The sequence below is a fragment of the Pan paniscus genome, chromosome 1, assembly GCF_029289425.2.
Source record: "Pan paniscus chromosome 1, NHGRI_mPanPan1-v2.0_pri, whole genome shotgun sequence".
Classification (NCBI taxonomy): Eukaryota; Metazoa; Chordata; class Mammalia; order Primates; family Hominidae; genus Pan; species Pan paniscus.
The window spans coordinates 43,068,966-43,091,051 of record NC_073249.2 but is presented as its reverse complement, the minus strand read 5'-3'; the positions used below and the strand labels follow the sequence as shown (position 1 = coordinate 43,091,051).

The following is a 22,086-nucleotide window of genomic DNA, read 5'->3' as shown; positions in this document are numbered from 1 at the left end:
GTACTGAGTGTCATAATACAGTGTAAAATGCTCCAGTTTATGAATTAGAGGAACTATGCTTTCAGCCTTTTATTCTGAGAAATGTGCCATTTAATAATAAAGAACTGGGATACGGGTTTTTTTTTCTAAAATTTGGGGAAGACTACTTTGTTGAAAAGGAAAATGAAATTTCCAAGGGAATCAGGTTCATCCAGTCAAGCTATTGTGTTATTTTGTGTCTTTTCCTCTAAAAGTATTGTAATGTCAAAAAAATTTTTAAATCAAGTTGACATAATACACACCTGCCCAGGGAACCTGGAGACCTGTAAAATAATTTAAAACCATTTTTTGAAATCATATCTTTAAAAAATGCTGGCAAACATAGTAATAAGAATTTGAGACTGGGTGCGGTGGCTCATGCCTGTAATCTCAGCACTTTGGGAGGCTGAGTTGGGCAGATCGCTTGAGGTCAGGAGTTTGAGACCAGCCTGGCCAACATAGCGAAATCCTGTCTCTACTAAAATAGTTATATTCCTAGCTACTCCAGAGGCTGAGGCATGGGAATCGCTTGAGCCCAGGAGGTGGAGGTTGCAGCCAGCTGAGATCACACCACTGCACTCTAGCCTGGGTGACAAAGCAAGACTCTGTCTCAAAAAACAAACAAACAAACAAACAAACAAAACTTGAACCCGGGAGGCGGTGCTTGCGGTGAGCAGAGATCGCACCACTGCACTCCAGCCTGGGCGACAGAGTGAGACTCCGTCTCAAAAAAAAAAAAAAACTTGAGTGCTTTTCTTTGTTGGAACCTGTAACACTTTGCTTTTACATTCTCATTGATTTTTAAAATTACTAATAACTTTTTGAGACATATAAAATCATGACAAATTCTACAGAAGTTCTATCAAAGCAAGTCATGTAGTGTGTTCAGGGTCCAGAACCTGAGTTCACCAGCTCCAGGCTGATTCACTTTTGTCAGCTGCATCCAACCTAAGCCTGGAACCAGATTGAATCAAATGCTAAGTTTTAATGTCTCTCATTTGGTTCTTTTATTTAGTTCAGTGTTTCTTACTGCTAGCTGACTTGGCTCTGAATTTTGTTCCTGCCTCAAGCAAATTCTGAATATGCCCATCTATGGGTTTGAACAGTAGGATGTTTTTTCAGAGGTGTGAAATGATCAGGCAGCTTGATAACTTTAGACATACTGTACGTTATGAAGCATTTTCTTGCTTCTTGTTGTCTTTTTCTGGTGGATTGAGTCAATGCAGTTGGTAGAATCTTTTCCACTTATGTTATTGAGGCATGTGGTTGAAAAGTGGCCTTTAAATGGTGTGAGGTGGGTAGGCAGGGGATAAATTCTTACCACAGTTTCTAGGATGAGGAAAGTGAAACTCAGAGGCCCAAATCTTCTGACTCACACAGTGATTCTGGGGCTGTCTGTAATATCTAAACGATGAGACTGATCTACTTGCAAGGTCAGGGCATGTGGTCATTTTCTTGCTAGCCTTTGGATCACCAGGCTATCAGCATTTTGAGGGGGAGTATTTGCATCTTGCTTTATTTGGAAGATTCAGCTTGAGGGAGTCATTATTAGAAGATTCTTAGAACACTCGAGCCCTCTGAAAATGAAAAGTCTCACATTTCCCTTCTACTTTGGCTCTCTGTTGGAGGGGAACACTTATGTCATTAAAAACATTGTACTTTGCTTATCTAATTCCCACTCTGTGTTCACATTAATAGCTTCCCATTGCTCTTAGGAACAATTCCATACTTCTTCAGACTATTTGCAATACTCACCAGAGCTTGACCCCTGCTTCTTTCAACAGTCTCATCTTTTTTTCCTCTTCTCATTTAAATTCTATGCTTCAGTTACCCTGAATTTCTTCGATTATTTCGGTTCCTTGCATGCAGCTTCTTTTCTGTTGCCTCTGGGCCTTTGAACATGCTGTTGGCTGGAGTACTTTTCCTGCCTTCTTCCCATAGGTAATTCCAATCCTTTAAGTCTAGCTCCTCTGCGAGCCCCTTGCTGAGCCCTAGACCAATTTCTGTATACTCCTACAGCATTGTCTTTTTCCCCGATAATGGGCTTTTTACATTGCAATTACTTCTTATGGTAGTCTGTCTTCTCTGGTAGACTAGATTCCTTTGGAAGGCAGGCCCAAGAAGCTGGTTTAAATTACTGGAGTCTGATTAAAAAGACTTTTATATTAGACTGGTATTTCCCAACATTTAAAAATTTATGAACTTGGGCAGGGCATGGTGGCTCACGCCCATAATCCAGCACTTTGGGAGGCTGAGGCGGGTGGATCACTTGAGACCAGGAGTTCAAGACCAACCTGGCCAACATGGTGTAACCCCATCTCTACTAAAAATACAAAAATTAGCCGGGCATGGTGGCACACCATTGTAATTCCAGCTACTCGGGAGGCTGAGGCTCACTAGAGTCGCTTGAACCCAGGAGGCAGAGGCCGCAGTGAGCCGAGATCATGCCACTGTACTCCAGCCCGGGCAACCAAGTGAGACTCTGTCTCCAAAAAAAAAAAAATGAACTTCTTTCAGAGTAATATAATTTTGTGAACCCCCTCAGGAATTTAAAAAATAATGTCATTACTTTTATAGACTATTATAAAGCAAATTTATGTAAAATATTTTCTTTTACATCAACATTATTAAATTATTATACAGCTTATTTTAATATACACTTTAAAATTTAATAGCGTCCATTTTATATAAAGATGTTTTCTCATTTAATAGGTGATATACACTATTTAATTTATTTAAATGAATTATGTAAGCGTGTGATTTGTTTAAAATTTATAATAAAATATAGTGCTTAGTTTGAGACCAAATATACATTAAAAATATAGTTGGAAATTTAATTACTTGCTAACACATTTTTTAAAAATAAGAGAAACCTGCATTCTTGACCTAATGTTTGGAATTTTTGCATTTCACACTCTAGAATGACTGCTTCTTACATGTAATTTTTAAGTTTTGTTTCTACATGGTAGCGGTTTCCACAGAGAGTTTCAACTGCATATCTACAAGGGAGTAACACCTTGTAGCTATGGAATGCCTTTCCTCTAACAGTTACAAAGCCAATTTGGATATGGTTATTTCTATATCTTATGTCTTTAATATTGGATTTTGAAATATTAAAGATTTAATCAGGTAAATGTAACCTAGTGATCTGGTGAAAATCATCTAGATGTGAATTGGATGGCTTGGTACTGTTTTTTATGCTTCTAGTTGACAGTTGGGTTTTATCAATGTCTTAGACTTCTTGTTGTTGGTTTTTTTGTTTGTTCGTTTGTTGTTGTTGTTTTTTTTGAGATGGAGTCTCACTCTGTCGCCCAGGCTGGATACAATGGTGCAATCTCTGCTCACTGCAACCTTTGCGTCCTGGGTTCAAGCGATTGTCATGCCTCAGACTCCCAAGTAGCTGGAATTACAGGTGCCTACACCACACCTGGCTAATTTTTGTATTGTTTTGTAGAGATGGGGTTTCGCCATGTTGGCCAGGCTGGTCTGGAACTCCTGACTTCAAGTGGTCCTCCCGCTTTGGCCTCCCAAAGTGCTGGGATTATAGGCTTGAGCCACCATGCCCAGCCAACTTCTTGTTTTTAATCCACAGTCCACTATGACTGTACATTTTATGATATATGACAAAGAATAAGAGCAGTGAAAAACTGTAGAATGCTCATACCATCTTGGCCTAAGTGGTGGTTGCAAAACCACCACGGCCTAGATAATGATGTTTATTAGCTCATCACCCCTAATCGTTGTGCATACTCACTTGATATATCTGAGGCTCTAAACTGCCCAATTATAAAGGGATAATTGGGAAAACAATAAGGTTGTTGATTTTTTAAAAAAGGAAACGAAGGAGTTGCCATGATTGCGGTTAGCAGTGTGAAGACCCTGGAAGACTTGCTTGAACTTCTGGGGTGTTCACAGTCTATTGCTTGGTCAGGAGCCTTAGAAAACTTAGACATACGTGTTAGGAGACCAGGTTTTGAAACTTGCTCAGGGTTGCATAAACTTCTACGTTAAGTTCCATGATGCCAGATTAGTAGTCCACATTTGCATAGTAGACATGCTGTTGCTGTTCCTTTTCTTATCACGAAAAGAGCAGAAGATGCAGATTATACCTGAGACAGAAAGATACAGGGGAGATACTGAGCTTGTTGCCTACCTTTGGGCGCCTCTCATGCCTTGTATTTCACATTGAGCCTCACTTATCAGTGACACAGGGAATGGTCCTTTTGCTCTCCACCTTCCCCATGGCTGCCTGGAGGCAGGGGAGGCAGATTGTGCCACTTGCTGACATTGTGTTGCTGTGGATTAGTTGGAAGGACAGGGACAGGAAACTTTCCTGGTGGTGCATGTGTCACTGGGGCTCACACGGGTACTTTTAAATCTTCTTCTCACTGGCCTCTGTGATTCTGTGAACCTGGTTATTACATGTTCAAAAAGTGTCAGCTTATTTGAAAGGGATATTCTTATTTTGTATTTAAACATTACGAAAGATCATCACACTTTTTTTTGGAGACAGAGTGTTGCTCTGTCACCCAGGTTGGAGTGCAGCGGTGTGATCTCGGCTCAGTGCAATCTTTGCCTTGTGGGCTCAAGTGGTTCTCATGGCTTGGCTTCCTGAGTAGCTGGGCTTACAGGTGCACCACCATCCCTGGCTACTTTTTGTATTTTTAGTAGAGATGGGGTTCTGCCATGTTGGCCAGGCTGGTCTTGAACTCCTGGCCTCAAGTGATCTGCCTGCCTCAGCCTCCCAAAGTACTGGGATTACAGGTGTGAGCCACCACACCTGGCCCATCACACTTTTTGGGTTTCAGGATGCCAACAGATCCTGGATTCTGGCATCTGGATTATGGTAGCAATATTGAAAAAACTATTATAGTGGGGAGTAAAATTTAGGAAAACCTTGCAAATTTTTATTCTTACTCAGGAGCTTTGTCTTAATACTCCGTGGTCAGCCCTGGGCAATTAAAACTTTTGTTCCAGTAAAGGTTTCATTCTAAAGAGGTTTCATTAATTATGAAAAATTCCCCGTGGGCATTACATTGTGAATCCTTTTGTAGCTATCATAAATAATGAAGGAAAAACACTTGTCAAAATATAGCAGAGGTGACTAGATAATGCATCTCTCCTTTGATTTTTGATGGGTTTCCTTTTTTAATTTTTAAAGGAATAACTCTTGCTTATTTTTTTAAAAAAGTAAATACTCGTTATAAAAAATTCAAGCAAAACTGAAAAGTAAAAAGAAGCCAGCAATAAATTGTTCCAAATCCCATCACCCAAAAACAGCTCTTGATTCATTCATTCAATGTGCCTTTATTGAGTGCTTACTCTATGTGAGGCACTGTGGCATCGGGGATCAGCAGGGAACAAAGTGAAGTCCCTACCATCATGGAACTTACACTCTAGTGGGAGGAGAAAATGATAAACACCTAAATAGATTTACAAATGGCATGAAGAAAAATTAAAATGAGGTAAGAGCATAGAGAGTGTCGGGGCACTTTCAGATGGAGTGGTCACAAAGGCTGCTGTGAGCAGAGAGCTCAATGAAGTGAGAGAGCTAACCACGTGACTGTGGGGAAGTGTGCTTCCAGCGAAGGGAAGCATATGCAAAGGCCCTGAGGTGGGTGTTTGCTTGCCATGTTCTATGACCAGAGAGGCCAGTGTAGCTGGGGGCCAGTGAGTAAGGGTGAACTGGGCCATATAAGGTTTTGGAAAGCCGTTAGCTTTTCTCCACTGGGAAGCCATTGAAAGATGATGAGCAGGGCTGCAGTGTGGAGAGTAGACTGCAGGGAAGCAAGGGAGGAGGCAGCAAGACCAGTTAGGAGCTACCACAGCAATTCAGAACAAAATGAGGCTGAGTTGCACTGTTCAAAAGGTGGAAGGGATAGGAAGGGTAGAATTCTAGACTCATTTTGAAGGTAGAGCTGATAGGATTTGCTCATGAATTGGATTGGGAATTTGTAAGAGAAGAGTCAATAATAACTCTGAAGATTTGTGGCCTGGCAGGTGAATGGTGGTACCGTTACTGGGGTAGGGAACGTGCTGGGGTCGGGTCAGGATGGGGTGTCAAGAGTTCAGGTTCGGGCATGTTAAGTTCTAGGTACCTGTTAGATGGCTATGAGGAAATGGTAAGTCAGTTGGAGGCTGGAGTTGACTGAGAGATCTAGACTGTAGATACAGATTTGGGAATCACCAGACATAGAATGGAATGGGATCTGATAGGAAGCAAGGAGAGATAGAAAACAGGTCCTATGACTGAATCATGCATGGGGCATTTCAGCATTTAGATGTTGGAAAAGGAGAGGGCCCAACAAAGGAGACAGAATGTGTGTCTGTAGCATATCAAGAGAGTGTGGTGTTCTCAGGCCAGTGATGGTGGTGGTGGAGTCTCAAGAGTTGGCAATATTTAGCCATGTGCAGGTCATTACCACCCACCACAAGAGTGGTAGAAGCAAGAGCCTGGTTACAGTGGCCTTAAGAGAAAAAGGGAAGAAAGAAGGTGGAGGCAGGGAGTATGGACACCATTTTGAGTCTTAATGTAAAGAGAAGCCACGATGAAAAGGTAGGTGGGTTGGGAGAAGGGAAGAGATCAAGGAAAATATGCGTTTGTTTGTTTAATAAGATGGGAGAAAATACAGTGTGTTTGACTGCTGCTGGTAATGGGCCAGTAGAGATGGAAAATGATGATACGGAAAATAAGAGTGTATAATTTTAGGAGGAAAGGGCTTGAGTAAGCAAGAAGGGGTGGGTTCTGGTTTGCAGGTAGAAAGATAAACCTAGGTTAGAGGCTGAGACAGGGCAGGCAGGTAGGAGGGGAAGGCTCTGGATTTGGTAATGGTGCATATGGACTTTCTCTTCCAGTGTTAACATTTGGTATACATAAACAGAAGGGTGGCTGGTGAGGGTGAAATAATTTTATAAGAATGGCATACCATATGTACTATAAAAATAAAAATAACTGCATTTCTTTTTACTTGAATTTAACAGAAGAAAAGAAAACTGAAATGAAAGTGAAAGAGCTGCTGTACTTAATTTTTCTCTACCAAAGATAATAGTTCCTAAAAGTTTTCTCTAAGGTTAAAAAAAGATTATGAAAACCGTTAGGAGGCTAAAGTCACTATTAATATTTTTAAAGACATTTTTAGTTATATCTTCACTTCAGATGATTGTCTGGAAGAATTAGGTAATTCGTGTTTTTAAACTTCCTTGCACTACTCTTCCTATCTCTCAATTTTTATAGCTTATCTTTTTTTTGTTGTTTCTTTTTTTGCCTTGGCAATTTTCTAACATTTACATTCCAACTTGCATGCTCCCATTTTTTGGTCTTGGTGCCATATGTAGCCACTTGTTCTTTGATCATGGCTTTCCTGTTCCTGTGGTTTTTGTTTTGATTGATCTACTGGGTGCAAGATTTCTGTTTCTCAAGACGAGTTCGTGGGTGCTACATAGGCTGAGATCTTTCAAGTTGCAGAGGAAGAGAGATGTCTGAACCTTTTTTACACTTGAGTGATGACTCAGCTTCTCCTAATATTCTTGGATCACAGTTGCTCTCTATCAGAATTTTTTAAGACATGGCTACATTATCTTCAGGCCTTGAATATTGCTATGGAGAAGTCTGAGACCAATCTGGGTTTCTGCTGTATTTTGTTAGCAATCCATTGATTCTTAAATAACTCTTTCTTTATCCTTGAAGGGCAAAAATTTAAACATTATAAGTCTCTGTTGATTTTTCTGTGTTCATTTCATGATATATTATGGGCCTTTTCTATTCACAGATTTAGTTCTCTGGATATTTTTTTCTGTTTTATTTATCGTCTTCCTCTGCATTTATTGTGAGTCTCTTAAGCCTTTTTTTTACACACCATTAATTAGATATTTAAAAACTTTTTATTATAAAAAATTTCAAATGTATACAGTAGAGAGACTAGTGTTATGGATTCTCATGTACCCATCATGCTACTTTGATAATCATCAGCTCAGGGCCAATTTTGTTTTATCTGTATCCCTCATCCATTCCCACTCTCCTCCATTACTTTGAAACAATAGCAGATATAATTTATCTTTGAATATTTCAATATTTAAGAGATAAGGAGGTTTTTTTTTTTTTGAGACGGAGTCTCGCTCTGTCGCCCAGGCTGGAGTGCAGTGGTGCCATCTCAGCTCACTGCAAGCTCCGCCTCCCAGGTTCACGCCATTCTCCTGCCTCAGCCTCCTGAGTAGCTGGGACTACAGGCGCCCGCCACCACGCCCAGCTACTTTTTTTGTATTTTTTTTTTATTAGAGACGGGGTTTCACTGTGTTAGCCAGGATGGTCTCGATCTCCTGACCTCGTGGTCCGCCTGCCTTGGCCTCCCAAAGTGCTGGGATTATAGGCGTGAGCCACCGCGCCCAGCTGGACTGTTTTTTTTTTTGGTGTTTTGTTTTGTTTTTTTAAACTTAACCACTAATAGGTTTCATCTAGTCTGTTTATAATCTTTTTACTAAATATATAACAACATTGCCTTGTGGTGTTTAGATCAGCAACTTCTTTGCTCCAAAGGTACAGTGAATGATGACGGTTGCTGGTCCTCAAAATAAGGAAGACGAAACTAAGAGAACAGGCCACAGGACTCTCCCTGATGTTGAATGGCAGCACCTTAGATTGGGCAACAGTAACATGAGTTGCATACATAGGAAGTGCCCACTGGTTCCTGGGTGTTCTCTGAATTTCTAGTGCTCACGTGAACTGTGGAGGGCAAAGGAGGAGGATACGGAATGTACAGTTTCTTTTACAGCAAGAAGTGAAACTTAGGCCCTTTCTGATTTAATAATAACCCATGAAGAAGGAGCTGAGTGGTTTGAAGACTGTTCTAGTTCTGCCTTTGGTGGCCATGTGGTTTACTCCACAGCTTTTCAAACTGCGGGTTGAGACCTTTTACTAAATCATGAAAGCAAATTAGTGAGCCACAACCAGCATTTAAAAAGATATAGAAAATATCAGAGTTCATGACTAAGGATAAATGTTGTTTCATGACACTTCTCAGTTGTGTGTGTATGTGTGTGTGCATGTGTGTTGGATTGCCAAAGTTTGAAGCCACTAGTTTTGTTCAATTCCTGTCACTTTCTGTACCTTCTTTATCGAAAAGTTAAAGGATCAAAGAACCTATGGGATAGATTTTATGTATTATCAGAAATGTATATAAGTCGGGCACGGTGGCTCATGCCTATAATCCCAGCACTTTGGGAGGCCAAGGCAGGTGGATCACCAGAGGTCAGGAGTTCGAGACCAGCCTGACCAACATGGTGAAACTTTGTCTCTATACAAAAAAATTGGCCCGGCGTGGTGGCAGGTGCCTGTAATCCCAGCTACTTGGAAGGCTGAGGCAAGAGAATTGCTTAAGGCTGGGAGGCAGAGGTTGCAGTGGGCTGAGATTGCTCTATTGCACTCCAGCCTGGGCAACAGAGCGAGACTCCATCTCAAAAAAAAAAAAAAAAGAAGAAATGTATGTAGTGCTTGCAATATAATGTACCAGGAATTATTCTAATAACTTTACAAATATTAACTCATAAAAACTCTGTGAGGTAGATACTGTTATTAACAAAATTTTACAGAATAGGGACATTCTTGCATAGAGAGATAAGTAATTTGCCCAAGGTCACACATAGCTAGTAGGTGGTGGAGCTGGCATTTTGAGCCCAGGCAGTCCGGTTCCAGGGTCAGACTTTTCTCTGCGGCCTCTCCAGTTGATAGCATCTCTAGATGATGGCATGGACTTTTTCCTGCTATTGCCTTCAAGAAGAAATGGTAAAAAGGTGGTTCCCCCTCTTTCCCAACACATACACCTAAACATTCAGAGTTAAGACAGCGAGAATGAGGATTCTTAATTTGGTGAAGGTGAAGGAATTCGGGGATTCTTTTTGTTAACCAATCAACATTGCCAGCCTAGCACTAAAAGATTCCACTATGACAGACAACCACATGAGGCCGTATCTCAGCATTAGAAACAAATGGATGGGGGAGAGTGGTTAAGAGCACTGATTTTAAGAATTAAACACATCTAGGTTCAAATCCTGTTGTGATCTGTTACTATCTGAGTGAGCTTAGGCAGTTAACTGATCTCTCTGAACCTCAGTGGTCCCTCGTTGTGAAATGGGAGGAATCGTGGTTGCCTTTTAATGGAGGCTTACTAGGCATCAGGCATGTAGCAAGCACTTTATATTCTCCATCTCTTTTATTCTTCATAACAATCCAGTGGAGTGGCTGCTATTACAAACTCCATTTTGTAGATAATGAAAACGACTTAGAGAGATTAAGTGTCTTGTTCAGGGAGACACAGGTACCAGGTGGCAGAACTACAATTAAAATCCAAGTTTTTCTGAATGCGGTCTATCCTCTTAATCACTCAGCTTTGCTGTGAACTAATCTCCCTGGGGTGTTTTGAGGATTAAGTGAGATACCTTTATACTTGAATAGTGACTCAATAGGAGCCCACTTGGCACATGATAAGCACTTAATAAATGGGATATGTGATTACTAGTAAATATATAAGATGTGTCTGCCTATAACTTTTGTGGGGACAGTTTACCTTTCCATAAAAAATAAACTATGGTCAACTAAATCAGTTCTTATAACCAACCAGTCACTTAACATGTATATTGAGTTGTTGAAAAATAAATGGTTATCTATTCTGAAGGATCTGCTGGGCAGATTCTTTCATTGGAATAAGTTTTGTCAAGGACGGGACTGTCTACCCAACATCCAGAACAGTACCTGTCACAAGGTAGGTGTCTTAGTCTAGAGTCCTTGAAAATATAAATTAGAGGGAGAGGCAAAAGCGTACACTTCATTTGCAAGAGTCATCCCAGGGAAGCAGGAATGGGGAGAAAGGGAAGGAGGGAGAACAAAACAAGAGATTGCTTATAAGTTGACTATAGCTTCATGAGAGGATGATTGCTTGGTCTTGTGGGACATCTTCACGTAACTATGTGAAGCTACTGCATCTCTGAACAGTCCACTGGGGCAAGGAGGGAAAATATTTCATTCGTCAATTTCTATCTCCTGTAGGTCAAAGTTTGATTCTTGGAGCCTCCACTTCTCTGTACTTGTTGTTGAAATGACTGCTGATTGAATAGGTCACTCCAAGTCTCATGCTTCAGTAGCAGGAGAGAAAGCCTGGGTGGGACTGAGAGTCACGCAGCAGGGGTAGAAGGCAATGCACTGTCAGGCTGGTGCATCAACAACATATGAAGGCCCAGGAACAGCCATTGCAACAGGAACTGGGCAGACTGTTTCAGCCAGCAGCAAGGTAGTTGTGTTCATCTGGGGTGATGCATAAACTGAATCTGGCAGAGCAGGCCCTCAATAATGATAGACTTCTCATTGCCAAGGTTAATGAGCTCTTTGCCTTGCTGTCTTATTTAAATACTCCATAGTTATTGACACTTTTGTACATCTCTCTTCATTCTTAATCTACTTTCCTATCTCTCCTTGCTTTGCTTTCCACCTAAATGGGGATATCCTAAGCCTACATCTTTTTAATTCTACATGCTGTCTATGGACAGCTGCATTCACTTTGCTGGTTAACTTCCTAACTGCCATCTATAATATTTGCTGATGGCTCCCAAGTGTCTATTTCTAGACTTGACCTCTCCTGAGAACAGAAGGAGAATACAACTGCCTTTTCCAGTAGGATGCTTCGTAGGCATTTCACGGGCCAACTGAACTTCTTGGTCTTCTTTAATCATTTTTGTTTGTCCTTCTCACTGGTAACGAATAGGTACTTGGTCCCTGCTTGTTGAACTAAACTTGAAACAATGTGCCAGTACTTATGCTAAGCTGGGTCCTGCACAAAATGAAGTAAACTCTCCAGAGCTAGCTCTACAGGAACGTAGGGTCTGGATTTTAATATTGATCTGGTTTGTTTTCAACTCGATTGTGTTGGAGCCTTGAGCATATACAGTGTGCCTTTGTCCTCTAAGAGAGTGGACATGTTTGAACTGACATTTGGTCTTTTCAGGAATTGTTTGGTAGGAAATTTCTTGGATTTTGACTCTCCTTGAGCTTTGACTCTTCTTGGGCTGTCCTGCTTTTCAAGACTCTCATTTTGCTTTGTCCAGAGTTTACAGAGCCCTTTAGAACTGTGTTTGTATCTGTTCTGCTCATCAGGCATGCAGGACCCTCTCTGCTGGCCCTGGCCTGCTTATTTACCCCTTCTCTTCATACTCTTCTGTGTGAACCTTCAAGTCACAAGGCTTCTCACAGCCTCCTGAGCTTCATCTGCCCATTTTAGCCTCTTTGACTTTGCTTTGCTAACTACAACCCTTCATCTGTCATCCCACTCGCTTCTGTTTAAATCCCCCCCTACCCAAGGTCTCAAGAGGTCCATGCTAGATTTTACTGATTTCTTCCTCTCTTAATGTAGTCTGGGACCATTATTTTGGCACTTAGGATGCCAGTCTTATACTCTTAAATATTTTTGCATTTAGTCCTCCTTTTCTCCAATTCAATTGTAAGCTCCTTGAGAGTAAGAGACTGTCTTACATTTTCTTGTGTAAATATCTTACATTTTCATGTGTGTTCCAATGATTCATCACCCAGATCTTCCCACAGAGTTGGTGTTATATAAATATTTGCTGGGTTTGTTGGTTGATTATCGTGGTCCTTGGGAACTGACTTGCAGCTTGTCACTAGCAATGAATCAGGAGCATCAGACTAGGTGACATTTCCCAGAGGAGCTGCTGGTCTTCACATCCTGCATCTTTAGTTTGTGGTACAAGTTAATTCTAAATTTTGGACCTTGAGAATTCTGTTTCTTAAACATCTCAGGCAAGACCTAGGAGCTAAAATTACTACTTTGGCATTTGATGTGGCAGCTTTTTCATTTGGGATCCTTTTGTCTTTAACTTGCTTTTGAGTCACTTGAAAGAACTAAGGCAGCCTGCCAGAGTAGTCACGATGATATTGAAATATCCCTCTCATTGGCTTTATGAGATTGCCTTCTGTGCATTCACTTGGGGCTGGAAAGTTAATGGATGACTGAACGTCTTTTGGAAACTTGTAGGGCCATTTTTCTTCTTCTCTTTCCCACTAGCTGGTTTCTCTTTGTTACCAAAGGTGCATGCATTGTTTTTAGGTAGTGTGGAGTTAATGTAAGGGGAGGAGTGTTTCTTTCTTTCATAGCTTTGGAATAATCTACCGCACAGGGCAGACAATTTTGAAGATGGCCATGTTTAAAGTCCATCAGAGAAAACTACAGTCAAAAGGAAAGCCAGGGAGGCCAGAGTTCCAGTCACAACTGCCCCCACTACCCCCTTCCTCCCACCAAGATTACTGTCTTACCTTTGAACCCAAGGATGTCTCTTATGGCTCCAGTTTGCTGACTACTGTGAAGGGAAGGATGGTTTGGAATCATACTATAGAGTCATGGGCTCTAAAGTACGTGTTATTGCTAATGATTGGTGTCGGTATGTGCAGGGATTTTCCACTCGTGGAATTCTCCTACTCATTTTGACCTCTCTACCATTCAGCTTGTATTGCTCATTAATGTTCACTCCATTTCTTCATTTAGACAGCATAGGACTCCATCCAGCAGACTTCCTTCACTGTGATCTTGCTTCAACTCCATTTATTACATTCATCATGACACAAACTTTTACCAGCTCCATTTCTGGCTGCTTGAGATCCAAACTACTCTATTGGCCTTTGGAGCTATTCCTCCCCTTGCACCTTTATCTTTGACCAAGCCTCAGTGCCACCTTTTGTTCCAGTAAGGACATCCTCCTCCCTACCCCACAGAGAGGCCACGCTCAAACATTCCTATCTCTTGGTGTACGTTTTCTCTTACTCTGGAATATCCTCTCCTCACCCTTCATTTACTGAAATCCTACTCTTCCTCAGAATACTACTTCAGATTTCTGTTTCCTTCCCTTTCTCTCTCTCTTTCTCCTCTCCTGCCTTCCCTCCACAAACTTGGAGGCCTACTATAATGCTAGGTGTTGTTCTGGGTCCCACCAGTACATTAGTCAACTGAACAGACAAATTTATTCTTTTTTTTTATTTTTATTTTTTGAGATGGAGTCTCTCCCTGTCGCCCAGGCTGGAGTGCAATGGTGTGATCTCAGCTCACTGTAACCTCTGCCTCCTGGGTTCAAGCGATTCTCCTGCCTCACCCTCCCAAGTAGCTAGGATTACAGGTGTGTGCCACCATGCCTGGCTAATTTTTTGTATCTTTAGTAGTGATGGGGTTTTACCATGTTGGCCAGGCTAGTCTCAAACTCCTGACCTCGTGATCTGCCTGCCTCGGCCTCACAAAGTGCTGGGATTACAGGTGTGAGCCACTGTGCTCGACCAAATTTCTTCTTTTCAAGAAGTTTAGACTACCTCCAGAAGCCTGACTATAGTAATGGGATTCCCCACTGATCTTCCTGAGCTTTCAACACTTTCATTGTAGTATTTATTCTTAATTTCATGTCCTTATAGTATACAATAACATAATTTCTGTACTATATAATTATATATCTTGTGCAATTATGTAATATGAATTGTTATGTGAAATTTTGAAATGTATATTTGGATCAGGTCTTCACAATTAGATTGTAATTTCTTGAGAACAGGGATCTTCATACTTCAGAAATCCTCACTTTATCCATTACAGCCCCTTTGCAAGGGACCAAAAATCCAAGGCAAAGTGGTTTTTTTGTTTGTTTCTTTTTTATATATATTTTATTTTATTTATTTTATTTTTTTGAGATGAGGTCTTGCTATGTTGACCAGGCTGGTCTCAGACTTCCAGCTTCAAGCAGTCCTCCCATCTGGGCCTCCCAAAGTGCTAGGATTACAGGTGTGAGCCACCGTGCCTGGCCTAGGCAAAGTGTTTTAAGCGAAAATTGAATGAATTGACTTGTGTCACTGAAAGGTCCAGGGATAGGGCTGGCTTCTCATCGTGACTTCATTCAGATACTCATGTTTCCTTCTCCCCATCTCTCAGCTCTGCTTCTCTGGGCCAACTCCATTCTCAAATGGGCTTTCCACTCACGGTAGCAAGATGGCAGTGGCAGTGTCACACTCTCTTTGTCCCCAGGTCTTCCATCTCCCAGCCAAGGCCTGGATTTGAGAAAGCACACTATCTTTGGAGAGGGCAGGGGTGGGATCAGTTTTACTGAAAGCATGTGGACCGAGAGTGGGGAAAACATGGATATAAGGAATGAAAAACAATTATTTCAGAAACATAATAGCTATTTGTTGGTTGGTTGTGCCTTATGTATTTATTTTTTTGAGACAGGGTGTTGCTCTGTCACCCAGGCTGGAGTATAGTGGCACAATCACGGCTCACTGTGGCCTTGACCTCCTGGGCTCAAGCAAGCCTCCCACCTCAGCCTCCCAAGTAGCTGGGACTAAAGGCATGCACCACCACCCCCAGCTAACTTAAAAAAAATTTTTGTAGAGCTGGGATTTTGCCATGTTGCCCAGGCTCGTCTGGAACTCCTGAGCTCTAGTAATCGGCCCACCTCGGCCTCCCAAAGTCCCGGGATTACAGGGGTGAGCCACTGTGCCTGGCCTGTTTTGTGCCTTACTTAATAGAGTAAAGTAATGCAGAAAAAGACTATCAGTCACACTCTTTGAGGAAGAATATTTGCTGTTTCCTAGTTTACTGAAAGTATCTTGATGGCCTTTTCTTGGAAACTGACTACTCATAGGTAAGTAATGTCAGTCACTGAGGATGTGTTATAGCACATATAACACATTGAGGGTGGTGCTGTGTCTCTCTCTCTGCTCTGTGCGCATACTCATTTGTTTATATTATTATTTAACCTTGTTTGTTACCATTTTTTTCTTCTTTCTTCTCCACTACCGTGCTAACTTTGAGGAAGAACTTTTTGTCTGTATTCCCAGAGCACCCGGAAGGCACTCAAATAGATGTTTGCAATGAGAGTAAGTAAAAGTAGGAAAGGACATTGGGAACTCAGCGACTTGGATTTCAGTCTTGGATCTGCAACTAAATAGCTGTGTGATCTTGGTCAATCCCCTTTGCTGCTCTGAGCTTTGGTTCTCACATCTGTCCAGCAAGGATTTTTGAGTCTTCCCTTTACTAAGTTCATAGAAAGGCAAACTAGCAGAGTAGAGAGCAAGACTTGGCAGGGCATTCTGGTATTTTGTTTCCTGAGGAACAGTTTTGAGAGGGGCTGATTACTGTTGTGATAAGAAGTCTTGGTAAGAGATATGGAGGGTAGAGCCTGAAAGCCTCAATTGTATTCTTATGTAACATTCTCTGGAAAGGTACTGGGAATTAATATTCCTGAGATGGCTGAGGTGACATCATGTGTTTGTGAAGGGGCTAAAAGCAGGTGAGGCAGATTGGGTGGAAAAAGACTGGCAGTCAGACCAGGTTCCCAATGGGGAGCGCGGGCTGATCTGCTCCACGTGCTGGCAACAGAGCCTGTGGGAGATGCAGCTCCTGCCCCCTGGGTGCTGGCACATCAAGGAGAAAGGAAGGACATGCCTGTGTGACTCTCCTGAAAGATTACATCTGTCTCCTGGCCTGCCCTTCCTCCCCCATTTTCTCCTTAGAAATGTGGTATTCATGACTTAATCAGAGAAAATTCCTGAAGAAGAAGATGAATTTTGAAAGGAGGAAAGAAAGGGATCTCTGGATTGAAAGCAATAGGCTGAACACCCCCACTCCCTCTCCCCCTGTACTCTGCTGACTGGTGAATTCCCTGGATGTTCTCTGAAGTGAGGGCAGTTTTCAGAGGACTGTGTCATCTGCATTGGCAGGTGTTGTAATTTGGAGTCTACATGATTGTCAGCGTGGCAGGGCCCTGCCTGTTTTTGTTAAATGATCAGTATCCTATTAGGGCTGGTTTTTCTTCCAGTTGCATGCTTATTGAGACCCTTCAGCATCTTTCTAAAAAGGAAATAAGCCTCTTTCTAAATACTAGGACGAGTATAGTTAGTGTCTCAGCTGTGGCCAAGCATGGGCAAGGAGGCAGCATTTCCCAGGGGAAGCTTCATGGGTGTGTCTGGTGATGCTGGATTTGAATTCACATATAAAAACACTCCCTGGCAGGTCTTTATCTGACATCCTTTGGAAATGGTGATCTGCCAGTGGAGTTCAATGTCATGGCCAAGCCTATGGCCCAGAGGGGCAGCTTCCAAGATTTGCTTTAGGAATAGTCAATGCAGAATGTGTTTAATTCATACACACAGGGAAATGGAAACCAAGAATCCGTTCCTCCTTTTGGCTCCTGTTTGTTGGGTTATTTTCCCCTTCACTGGCAGATGGTGCTCAACAGAATATGCTATGTGGTGGGGTTAAATTTTTTAATCTGTTTTTTTCAGTGAGATATAATTCACATACTGTAAAATTCACTCTTTTAAAGTGTACAATTCAATTTTTTAAACATATTCACAAGGTTGAGCAACAATCATCACTATCTTAATTTCAAAACAGGGAGGTTTAAATTTGTCTTGAATCTCTGCATGAAATATCAACCAGAGGTCAACTCTGATTCTCAGGAACCTTTTAAAAAAATTGGGTTCCTCTTGCAAGGGAAGCTGCAATTTTTATTCAAGTGTCATTTTTAAAAAAACATAATAAGAAAAAATGTTAGAGGACATTGGATTTTTCTTAGCCCTGTTATGTGATTTCTTTCCGCTATTGATGATTTTTAAATCTTAGATCTTCAGGTTGGGGCTTATTACCACAGCTTTGTTATAATAAAGAATATTTAAAGCAGAAACAATAAGACTTTTTGTGTTCTCTTGTCCTTTCTCTTCTTTGTCAAGCCATGCCTCTTTAGACAGGGCTTAGACCTGTCTTTTCCTCCTTTGTCACCATCACCTAGCACAGTGCCTCCATACAGGAAAGGCTCAGTAAGATTTGCTGAATAAATGGGCTCTACTGGGCGCTCAGGGGAGGCTGTTTGGATGTATATATCACTCCAGGTGACTCATGGCGACCTTAGTACTTTGGCTTTGTGAATAGCCAGGGAATTCTTTTGTACCCCTAAGATACAGCTGCTTCTAGAAAGTGAGAGCTTGACTTCTTTCCATGTATTTCTAGGGAAGGAACTGGCAAGGACCCCACCATCTCCATAGCTCCCAAGAATTCTCATCCAACTGTAAACCAGATGTGTAAAGCCTTCTTGAGTTGGTATCGTGAAGCATGGTGTAAGTGGTATGAGTGGTGTGAGTCTTTGAGTGTGTACACATGATGTGCACATGCATGATCGCCTAAGCACATGAGGGAACTGTGAGGAGTTCCTCTATGTTTTTAAATTGCCTCTTTCTTCTTTCTGCCCTTTTGTTTGTTGATAGGCCAGGGTTCAGAGGGGCCTTCAGCCTGGGCACATGGCCCAGGAGTGCTGGTATTCAGTGGCCCATTGTTTCCTGCCCCTTGTGTGCATGAACGGGGACTGGGGCCAGCATAGCTGCCTTCTTGGGGACCATTGTTTGTCTTTGTAGGAGCAGCAGCAGCAGCAGCGCCTAAGGCAGCACATTTTGCCCTGGATAGAGCAACTGTTCTGTCTTGGAGCTGTACGCCTAAGAGTGAGAGTAGTTAGAATTTCCCTTAATGCCTGTATGGATGCTTTGAAGATGGTAACAAGGGAGGCATCTTCTTCTTTCTGCTTCCTTTCTTCTTTTTCCTTCTTCCTTCTTCATTCTCTTTCTTCTTTCTCTTTCTCCTCCTTTTCCTTCTCCTTCTCTACCTCCTGTTCTTCCTTCCTTTTCCTCCTTCTTCTTCCTCTTCCTCTTCTTCTTTTTGGCCAGTTGTGAGGGAGGGGAGATGCTCATGGTGTCATATCACAAATAAACCACACTAGCAGGTGGTATCTATTAACAGAGCCTCTTTTTTTTCCTGGATCAGGGGTGGGGATATTGCTTTCTCACTGTCTCTGTCCTCTGGGCTTCCTGGTAGACCTCAGGGTGTACTCACAGGACAAGAAAAGCACTTCCCCCTAAGCTGTCCTGTAGAGTAGATCTAGGAAGTGGGGAAGGGATCCAGTGTGGTTGTGGACAGATTGAAACAGAGCTAGCTGGTGAGTCGGTGGGCAAGTCCAAACTTGTCTTAGGGGCCTGAATCAACCCTCAGCTGGAAAGTGGAAAAGGCGATGTTCCAGGAGTTAAGAGTCATGGTCACTGTGATTTACACAGAGATACTTTCAGAGACTCCAAACTGGTGTTCTATTTCTCTTGTTTTTGTTTCTCTGACCTACTATTAACCTCTTTGACAAGTCAGACAAACCTTAATTTAGCTCCAGCTCCTGTTGCATAATTGTTGACCCTTTGGTAAATTACTTAAAGAGTCTTACTTCAGTTTTCTCCTTAGTGTAATCAGGATAATTGTGGATACCTTACAGACTGCCTGTGAGAATTAAATGAGATGATACATAGAAAGGCCTATAAAATGTATTCAATAAACACATGCTCCCTTCCCTTCAGGGTTCCAGAGGGAGTACCTGTGATGCAGCATATACTCTGCTGCCCTCATTGAGGCACCTGCAAAATCAGGCTGGAATTCCTTGCTGGCTGGATGTGCTTGGGGGTTTCTTATATTAAATCACATATCTCAGAGGCCTCCTATTAAGTACTTGTTCCTTGGACAGGCTAACTCTGGAGTGGCCTACTTCTGGAACTTCATGGGTCTTTGCCTTGTCCTCTCTTTTTTTGGCAGACGGTGGGTGTCATCCAACTAACTGTTCCTTTCTATTCCCCTGGTGAGTGAGATTACTGAGGTAAATTCTTAAGTGCATTACAGGGGACTCAGAGGGACCTGACAGCCTTACTGCCCATCCATATCCCCTGTACATCTGTTACTGATTCAGTACCTGGAAAGCCTTTCCACCCTAAAAAGGCCTTGGTTCTTTTTTTGTTTGTTTGTTTGTTTGTTTGAGACGGAGTCTCGCTCTGTCGCCCAGGCTGGAGTGCAGTGGTGCGATCTCTGCTCAGTGCAAGCTCCGCCTCCCGGGTTCACGCCATTCTTCCGCCTCAGCCTCCCCAGTAGCTGGGACCACAGGCACCTGCCACCATGCCTGGCTAATTTTTTTTGTATTTTTAGTAGAGACAGGGTTTCACCATGTTAGCCAGGATGGTCTCGATCTCCTGACCTTGTGATCCGCCCGCCTCGGCCTCCCAAAGTGCTGGGATTACAGGCGTGAGCCACCGCGCCTGGCACTTGGTTCTTACTGAATGGATGGAATTTAAGTAATATTAGTAAGCATTCTGAATGCCCTCTGAATGTACAGTCTGCCCACCCAATGGCTATTACTATCAGCTTTTCACCAATATATTGAAGGGGGACAGATGCCTACAGGAATAGTCTCAACAAGGGCTGTTCCCTTTAAGAGACCCAGAAATCCCTGGCAAGAACCAGATGCCTGACATAACCTCTGCAGATCTTTACCCCCAATACCCTTGTAATCAGACTCCGTAAAACACAGAACAAGAGAGCTTTGATGAGTGATGAGGTAGGCAGCTTTTCTGCACAGCCTTCTGTCTGCTTGAAACAATCCTCCGGAGCTCAGTTTCAGTTCAGGTGAGGTTACTGCAGGGCTGGTTGGCATTGGTGGTTGACAGGGAGAGAGATGAGGATGAAGAGGGTGAGAATTGCGCTTACAGATCACCTGAGATCATCTGCAAAGGACATACTGATATTTGTAAAAACAGAAACAAAAATGTAGATGGGGACAGATTGTGGAGCCTCGACTACTTTAAGGCAAAGCTAAACGCACCATTTACCCATCCTCATTGCTTCAAGAACATTTCAGCATCATAGTTCTGATCCTGATTTGCCTCTGATTTATCTGCAGCTCACGTGAAAACTCTAGACCCCCTCTCCCCCTAATGATGCATTACATAGCATAGACAGAAAGCATTGTTGCAACTGTACTATTTGAGAATGAATTTGGGGCACACATAAGGAAAGGCATAATATAGGTGCTCCTTTTCTGTGGGATTGGAGTCACTGTCACATCCTAATGCATTTGGAGCTGAGCAGGCTTGCAGAGGGAAAAGATGAAAGAAATGGCTCCATTCTGACTCAGATGGGGATTGGGACATAACTTCAGCAGGATACACACTGCAAGCCTTCTCTGAGCTGAAAATCAGTCTGGCTTTGGCATACTGCTTCCTGTGAGTGCCAGGTCTCTTGTCAGTAACAAATGCAGTGCTGCATTTGAGGCAGATCTGTTCGCATCTATAGCTGCCTTTGCAGCAGTTCCAGAGAGAGTGTTTGCTAGCTCCATACAAGGACCCTGACCAGCCAGAAATCTGCATGCTAGAGCTTAACCAGAAGTATTTCTAGCTGTGACACTATAGAGGCACTACAGCATCTATGAAGATTAAGCAACACAGATATGAGTGATATTTGTTAGTGAAAAAAATCTCTTTCCAAGTCTTCTTAAAAAATGATTTTCATTCTGTGATATTGAAAACTGTGAAATCTGATTGACAGTGAATGGTTTGCCTGCCCAGAAGTTCTTGTGCTTGTTTTGTTTTGATTGCTACCATTTGACCTTGGGAGATTTTCTTTCTATCTCCATTAAAATATCCTGACCTTCATCCTACTTCATGAGGATGGTAAACAACATTTTGAAATGATGGGGAAAAATGCAAAAAGTAGGAGCATGGTCTCTAAAGTCAGTCTCTTGGGGTTTGAATCCCAGCTTCACCACTTAAAAGTTTGACTTCTTCAAGACTCTGTTTTCTCATTTTTAAAATGGGGATGAGGTAGTACCTGCCTCATAGGATGGTTGGGGTGATAATTCATTTGGGCCCTCTGCCAGAAGACAACCCAGATTCTGGCTCTGTGCCACTAGAAACATAGTAATATAAATGGTAGATAGGAATGTTATTATTTTTAATAAGCAGCTTCTCATAAGTGATTCAGCAGATTCCTGGTTCACAATGTTCTTTAATGGTGTAAAAAGGGTTGGCATTTTTGGAGGTGCCTGACATCCTATGGCCAGTTTAGACTTTAGGCTTTTTTGTTCAGGGCTTTCAATTTCCCAGGGCACGGGGAATAAGTAAGTGGAAGGTGGGTGAATATTGGCATGCATGGTGGTTTATTTAGGGCTGTCTTTCTGACTGTCTTCTCT

The 22,086-nt window shown here is 42.2% G+C and overlaps 1 protein-coding gene across 12 annotated transcripts in view; it reads left to right on the top strand.

The window, feature by feature from the left end:
• SRGAP2 (SLIT-ROBO Rho GTPase activating protein 2) overlaps positions 1–22,086 on the top strand; it is a 254,501-nt gene that overhangs the window by 77,293 nt on the left and 155,122 nt on the right. The window lies entirely within an intron of this gene.